Source organism: Pinus tabuliformis, chromosome 8 (genome assembly GCF_031772625.1).
Source record: "Pinus tabuliformis cultivar Carrire ecotype Pingquan chromosome 8, CPIR1, whole genome shotgun sequence".
In the NCBI taxonomy this organism is placed as follows: Eukaryota; Viridiplantae; Streptophyta; class Pinopsida; order Pinales; family Pinaceae; genus Pinus; species Pinus tabuliformis.
Genome location: NC_142294.1, coordinates 1,736,808,149 through 1,736,816,756, shown reverse-complemented (window position 1 = coordinate 1,736,816,756; position 8,608 = coordinate 1,736,808,149). Strand labels below are relative to the sequence as shown.

The following is an 8,608-nucleotide window of genomic DNA, read 5'->3' as shown; positions in this document are numbered from 1 at the left end:
ATGCAACTACTGCTTGCTCATATGTGCCAAAGACTCATATTCTCCACCCAAAACCATTCATATCAAGCCCCCATTCCTCGAAGGATACAATGGTATAACCATTAGAATTCAAGTCCAATTTCGCAGCCAGTGTGAGAATTTAATATTCCCGTTGGAACATGTTTTATCTTGATTCACATAAAATTTTGTTGCCTCGTGCATTTGACCATTTTCATGCAGAGACGAAGCACTGGAAAACACTGACACATTTTTATGCAGAGACGAAGCACTAGAAAAGGCTAATGTTGTTGGCATGGGTTGAAGAACAACCACTCCATTGATTCAAAAGCTTCCTTTTCCTCCCAGATAAACGACTGTCATTTTCTTATGCTTTTACTATGTCACTAGTAGCCTTCTCATTCAAAATGGTTGAAGAGTCCTTGGTCCTAGAAAAAAGAGAAGAAATATTTTCTTCTCCTGACAATTCTTGCAACCTCGTATCTTGATTGATTTCTTCCTACTAAAACTGCACTATAGTATACCATATGCATATCTTGACACTTTTTTGCGGGAATCTTCATTGAACTCTCATTCGAAGCGAGGGAACTATATCTAGACCAATCTGCAGCCTAGAATTATTGACAGAAAATTTGAAATTCTGGAAATAGACCAGATATTATTTTAGTCAAAGTAAAGAAAGTCAAATTAGAAAATGTAGATGTAAAAACATTCACTTTTCAGTCTTGAGGCCTTCTCAAAAAAATTTGAACAAGTAACTTCCAATCCAATTGACCCCAAGTTGTAACTTGCGAGAGTTTCCCCGCTTTCTCTAGAACTGACTGCAAAAGATTTCTTTGTGCTCCCATATGAAGTTGCAAGTGTCTATGAACTTGCTCAAAAGAGAGGCACGCAATCAACATGACATTTTAAATTCAGACTTCTCTATGGCATAGTAGAGTCACATACAAAGAATGGAAGCCAAGATGGGAATTATGGGAATTATAGCCCTTAGCTCTAGTGGTTTTCATGACCTTCTCTGTACCTCCATTTGCATCCACAGGGACTATATGATCCGCAAAGTGCTAAAATACAAGGAAAAAAAAAATGTGTTACCTAGATATACCTTCTCTTCTTGCATCATTAGTCTTAGAAAAAAACATCATTTCGAGGGGCTAAAATGGTCTAGGGACCTAAGGACTGTAAACCAGAGGCATAGTCTCTAACAGAAATAAACCACAGCACATAGTTGTGACTCTCCTCAGTCCCGACAGAATTGAAAACCATTTTTTACAAAAACACCTTGGAGACGTTGTCAAATCCTAACGGTGTTGTTTAAACGGACCTGCTTTTGTAACCTGGGCATTTCAAGGCTTCATCCTTATCTGGGCAGTGGTGTTATCTGTTTATCAAACTAGTTATGTCGAATATAAAAATATGTATCCCAAAATCTGATTGGTTACAATACCTAGGTAGATTTGACATGACACAGTGCAAACATTCTTTCTAAATGGAAGGACACTTCTTTACCAACGAAAAAATGTATGAAGACAAATTGCAGAAACCTTTTTTCGAAATTCCACCATCGCTTATATGGAATAGGATGTACATAATCCATTTGTTAATAGTTTCTTTCACCCTATAAAGTGACGTTTTCTTAGTTTGCGTATTCTTCTATCTCCTTTGCGCTTACATGTCAATAATATACGTTTGTGATGAATATTTATGTTAACGCTGCAAACTTCTGTCATACCGTGATCATTGACATTGACAACAGTGCTCATATAAATGTCCTAAGTTTCCAGTGCAGACTTGAAGGAGAATGCGGGTGCGTAATAACCATTGAGTGAGTGTCTAATAAGCAGTAAGTAAATTTTCGAACCCTTGGCTTCAAAAACTCAAACTTGAGAACTTTCTGTTATCTGTTGGTCAACCATTTTACAGTGATTCTGCAGACATAGATTAATAGTAAGCTATGATTAAATAGGGAAGAACCTGCCCATGTTAAGTACTCACAATGCCTTCCATTATCGAATTAGTATTTTCATTAGCTTACTTCAACCTCTTTCTTTTTGGATAAAGACTAGGGAGATAGACCTGTGTGTATGCCCGTGCTAAACCAGAATATTTGTTTAAGGGGAATTTGAATATTGAGTTTCACCAACACAAGATTTAAAAAACATACATGAGATTCTTTACAAATGCAATGTCAGTTAGTAGCTACATAGATTTTGTCATGCTAACATGAATGAATTTTTTTGGAAGATGGAGCAAACCAAACTTCTGAGGCATGCAATGTAATTTATATGAGCTTTTCAATGTTAAAAGTAGTCTTGACCCAATTTAGTCGTACAAAGAAAATTCAAAGACAAATAATTTCCAGAGTATATAGTTGTATACATTTACATCATCATACATCTATAGAATGTTGCCTATCCTATTGGTACGCTAGAAAAGGACTTGATCGTGGTTGAATCTTAAGGGGGAAAAAAGATAACATCTCTCATCTCCCAGCGATGTACAAAGCCATAATGCAATGGCCATTGGCTTTGAATCTCATTCATGAATGCAATTACAACTTTCTCATATGTGCCAAATTCTAAGGTACATTGATATACAATGCTCATCTGATTCACCCAAAACCACTCACGTCAAGCTCCCTTTCCATGGTGGATATAGTGGTATAACCATTGGAATTCCAGTCCAATTCCGCTGCCATTTTGAGAATTCATTAATTCTTGTTTGAGCATTTTTTTAGCTCGATTCATATAATATTTTCATGCGGAAATAGAGCACTAGTAAAGGTTCATTATATTCGGGCAAAGATAGAGCAGTAGAGAAGGCTGCTTATTTTTATGCGGAGATAGAGCACTAGGAAAGGTTGATTAGTTTTATGGAGAGATAGAGCACTAGAAAACGCTAATGTCATTACCATGGGTTGAACAGAAAGCATGCCATTCCTTCACAAGCTTCCTTTTTCTTCAGACAAAGGATTGCCATTTTCTTCTGCGTGTACTATGCCACTAGTAGACAATTCGTGCAAAATAATTGAAGAGTCCTTGGTCCCAGAGAAAGAGAAAGAAGAAGAGATATTTTCTTCCCCTGCCAATTCTTGCAGCCTCATATGCTTTCTTATTTCTTCCTGCGAAAACTGCACCATTGAATCATATGCATACCTTGACTGTTTTCCACCACCAACCTGCAAATTTTCTGTAGTTGAACTCTCAATGTTCAAAGTGAGGAAGGTGTATGCAGATGAGTCTGTAGTATAGCCCAATTGATGGGAAATTTCAGATTCTGGAAATACACAAAATATTTTAGGCATAGTAAAAAAAACAAAAAAAAAAATAGACCTAAAACATTCGCTTTTCACTTTTGATGTGAAATCAGAATTTCTCGAACAGGTAGCTACCAATCCAATTGACTCCAGGTTGTAACTTGCTAGAGTTTCCCTTGCGTTAACTCTTGAACTGACCACAAGTACTCTTATGTTACCTCACTACAAGTTTGCAAGTGTCTTTGGACCTGCTCAAAAGGGAGGCACACAATCAATGTGACATTTTAAGTTCAGACTTGTCTATAGCATAGTAGAGTCGTGTGCAATGAATGGAAGCCGAGAAAGAGCCTATATCCCTTACCTCCAACGGTTCATACAACCTTCTCTGTACCTCCATCTGCATCCACAGGGACCCTAAGATCTCCAATGTGCTGCTATACAAGAAAATAATGTTAGTTAGATCTTCCTTCTCTTGTTGCATCATTACTATTGAAAAATAAACCGTAGGCACAATGTTCATATAAATGTCATAAGTTGCCAATGCAGACTTAAAGGAGAATGCGGGTGCCTAATAAACATTGACTGAGTGTTTAATAAGCATGGAGTAAATTTTTGAACCCTTAGCTTTACAAACTCAAAATTGAGAACTTTTTGTTACCTGTTGGTCAACTATTTTATAATGACTCTGCAGAAACATATTAATAATAAGCTATGATTAAATAGGAAACAATACACCCACGTTAAGTACTCACAATGCCTTACATTATCGAATCCATATTTTCATTAGGTCACTTCAACCTCTTTCTTTTTAGGTAAAGGCTAGGGAGAGAGACTGGTATGTATGTTCATGCTAAACAAAAATATTTGTTTCACGAGAATTTGAATATTGAGTTTCAGCAACACAGGATTCAAAAAAAAGTACGGGGGGTTCTTTACAAATACAATATTAGTTAGTATATACATAAATTCTGTCATGCTAACATGAATGTTTTTTTGGAAGATAGATCAAACCAAACCTCTTAGGCATGCATTGTAATTTATATGAAATTTTCAATGTTAAAAGTAATCTTGACCCAACTCAGTCGTACAAAGAACGATCGGAGACACAGAATTTCCAGAGTATATAGTTGTATAATGGCATTATTTACATCATCGTACATTCTATAGAATGGTTCCAATCTTATTGCTACACTAGAAAAGGACTCGATCAGGGTTGAAACTTAAGGGGAAAAGAAGAAAGGATCTCTCATCTCCCAGCAACGTATAAAGCCATAATGCAATGGCTACTGGCTATGAATCACGTTCATGAACGCAGTTACTGGTTGCTCATATGTGCCAAAAAACTAAGCCACATTGAGATACAATGCTCATTTTCTCAATCCAAAACCATTCACATCAACCTCCCTTTCCTGGGGGCATATGGTGGTATAACCATTGGAATTCAAGTCCAGCTGCCATTTCAAAAATTTATTATTCCCATTGGAACATGTTTTATATTTATTCCTATTAAATTGTGTTTGTCTCATTTATTTGACTATTTTCATGCAGAGATAAAACAATAGAAAAAGCTAAATGTTTTTATGCAGAGATAGAGCACAAGAAATGGCTGATTACTTTTATGCAGAGATAGAGCACTAGAAAAGGTTGATTACTTTTATGCAGAGATAAAGCATTAGAAAAGGCTGAATACTTTTATGCAGAGATAGAGCACCAAAAAAGGGGCGGATTACTTTTATGCAGAGATAGAGCACCAGAAAAGACGTTGATTACTTTTATGTAGAGATAGAGCACCAGAAAAAAGGCTGATTACTTTTATGCAGAGATAGAGCACCAGAAAAGGCTGATTACTTTATGCAGAGATAGAGCACCAGAAAAGCATAATGTTGTTTCCAGGGTTTGAACAACAAACACACCGTTCATTCCCACACCGTTCATTCCCACACTTCAAAATGAGTGGAGGATGAATCGCACTCTAATGTTATCACCATGCTTGAATCACTAAACGAAAGTGTCTAGGAAGGTCCATGTCATTTGACCAATCTCATTAAGAATGTCCACCAAGATAACAAGGGACATCCCTTGAATACATACAAAGAATAGAGCAGGCCACAAAGGGACATCCCGCCTAGCCCAACCCCCATCAAATTTAACGTGTTTACCTTCCTTTTATGCGTACTATAACCTCGTCTAGCAAATCGAACCCAATGAAATCACTAATAGATCATCCATTCTAAATAATTGCAATCAACAAATTTCTCATTTCATTATAATGATAAACTTTCCACACAGCGACAAATTTAAAGGTATTGTCACTTCCAGCATTAATGAGGATGCTAGGGCTCTCACATTTATCCCTACAATTCTAGGCCCACTCTTTTTTTGGCATCTTTTTATTAGCAAGGGCTACAAATGGCCAAAGTTTTGCCACAACTCGACTCCATATAGAGATTGCACACAATTATGAAGTTAGGCCAAATTGAACCGATTTAACTTTGACGACATTCATGGGTGAAGTTGCAGTAAGAGTTAGTTTCAAATTGGTCTTCTGTTGCCGGCAGTGACGTGTTGGGTTGATGAAAGTGAGAAGCTGTTATTTCCCCCTTCGAGGCTCAAGTCTAGTCGATGGCATGCTCGTGGTTGTGAAAAAAAGGGTGGGTTTGGGTGCAAATCCCTAGGGGACTTTGCAAGAATAGATGCCCCCCGCTCACGGTTTATTAATTGGTTCTCCACAACACTTCCACCATCAATATTCTCGTCCGGGTCCTATGCGCTGGGATGTGGTGACATGCTTGCAAATGAAGCCATTTTCATCATATATGTTCACAATTGCAACGAGCCTTTCGAGGTAAGAGGGTGTATGCCTGAACCCTCTGGCGACAACATAATCTTGAGTTTTTCAAGTAAAACTCCACAGAAGCACTAGTACCCACTCTCCTCAATCCTTAAAATGTGTTTGTTATTCATATCAAGACAAGTGTTGTGCCTATCGTCACAATTTTATCACAAGAAGGAGAGGTGGTGACAGAGGAGAGGTATTTGATCTTCTCTTTTCCAAGTGTCGCTTATAGAATAATGAAGTTGGAGTTGTTAGAGATTACAAGCTAATATTGTATTTTTGTCCGCAGAGCAAAGAGCTTGGGATCTAGCTTATCATAGATGGGCAATGTTGTTTGATGAGTACTTGAGACAAAACTAGCTTATGAAGTTGGCAATGAAAATGCAAATGTATATGCATTTTGTGGAACCCAATATGTAATGTATGTAAACCCTGTTACCCGTGGAACATGGAGAGCATAAGTGAAAGAAGCGCAAAAAATGGTGTGCGATGTCGCCAAGCAATCCCGTTAATGTGTGACATGTCAACTACATGGAGGAAGGGCATGCAACTATGAAACTACGCCAAAACGGACCAATTTGACTCGAGCAAAATCGTAAGCAGCGTTGCTCTCAAATTGTTGGTCCGACAAGAGTGAGTTCTATTTTCTTCTACATGACGACCAATGCTGTGCAGGAAAATTCATGAACTAGGTGTTTGCTATATGCTATAGGAAGAAGATACAATGAGTAACTTCAAATAAAGACATTACCCCATATATATCTATGTATATATAGTCATTTTGACACAACCTGTGACAATTTTCAGTGCCTTTTCCCCTCTTAACAAGGAGAGAGAGACGAGGGTTTCAGTTGCAGTTAGAGTGGTACATTGTCAAGTTTTGGAAGGCGACCAGACTTGGACGTGGTGCTTCCGGTGAACAATGGACGGTGATTTTGAGTGCAGGTTTTTTATACTTGCAGCGCGCAAAAGTAATAGATTGGATTGGCGGGGAAGTCCACAAGCGATATCCAACTCTGCCAATATGCATCGGACTCCCATTATGTTTGACAGATTTGGATGGTGAATTAATTTTGGTTTTCCTCTGCTTGCTGTGACGCTGAAATATTGAAATTGGAAATGAAAGCAGGCCGAAATCCTCAAAATCGTGAAGGTGAAGGCCCGTCTTCAAGGGATGTGGAAGCTCGAAATTACTCCAAATCCTGAACTCCCCTCTTCATCTTCATATGGATGTGGGAATTGAGAGCAGGCCGAAATTACTCCAAATCCTGAACACCCCTCTTCATCTTCATCTGGATGTGGAAATTGAGAGCAGGCCGAAATTTCTCGAAATTAAATCGTTCCTGCAGAGGAGGGCCGTCGAAATTTCTCAAAATAAAATCGTTCCTGAAGACTTCAGAAGGGCCATCGAATTTTTTTCTCAAAATGAAATCGTTGGTGAAGAGAAGGGCCATCGAAATTTCTGAACAATGGTGAAGAGAAGAGGCATGTTCACATGGATTTGCAAGAAACAGGAGAAAGGCAAGTTTACAGTTGATCCGTGGAAGGGGCGAATTCAGAAAACGTTTGGTTTGAAATACGCATATTTTAAAGCTGTCTGTCTGTGTGTGAGCAATTGGTTGATGTAGTGTAAAGGCACTTCTCTTCTGCACGTCCAGAAAGGAAGTTTTACATTTAAATGCGCGAATGTGGTGTGAAATGCGTATTGTGAGTGTGAGCAATCGATTCTGTTCTCCACGTCCAGCTGTGTTCTGCTCGTTGTCCTTGACAAAAATATGGATGGATTTTCACAATAAGAATTGAATTGGTACCACAATGCGATGAGCCGAGCAAAGACAGAGACACAGAGGATAGAAATGTAATGGTAATGGTGAGTGAGTGAGTGAGAGAGTCACATATATCCCACACGCGCGGGGGGCGCAGAAACCAAAGCGTTGATAGTGGTGGGCGTGAGGTGTTATTCGATGAGTGGGCGCGCCCTGCTCCAAGTAGAGAGTTGGTACATGGCCCCCTGTCGAAGGGCAGGGTCCGGGAGCTTCTTCCGGGAAGTGTCATGCGCCTTAGAGAGGAGGGGAACGCGTGAGGCTGGCTTCACAGAGCAACGACTACCTCCCGCTCCCTGCAGTGGAAGGATAACGTGCCCGCTTTTTTAATTAATAATCTCATTAATATTTATATTTATATTTGAATTTGAATATATCATCCATTTCATATTTTTTAATTAATATTTATATTTGAATATATCATCCATTTCATATTTTTTTAATTAATCTCATTAATATTTATATTTGAATATATCATCCATTTCATATTTTTTAATTAATATTTATATTTATATTTGAATATATCATCCATTTCATATTTTTTTAAATATATCATCCGCTATTTTAATTTCATTTATATTTAAATATATCATCTGCTATTTTAATTTCATTTATATTTAAATATATCATCCGCTTATATTTCTAAATATATCATCCAGATATTTGATAATGTCTTTCGGATTATCAAAATTAGTA

General features: G+C 37.9%; 1 non-coding gene across 1 annotated transcript; it reads left to right on the top strand.

The window, feature by feature from the left end:
• Nucleotides 1-7,980: 7,980 nt before the first annotated feature.
• Nucleotides 7,981-8,235, top strand: LOC149243036 (signal recognition particle RNA). The gene has a single exon (XR_016246883.1).
• Nucleotides 8,236-8,608: the final 373 nt, after the last annotated feature.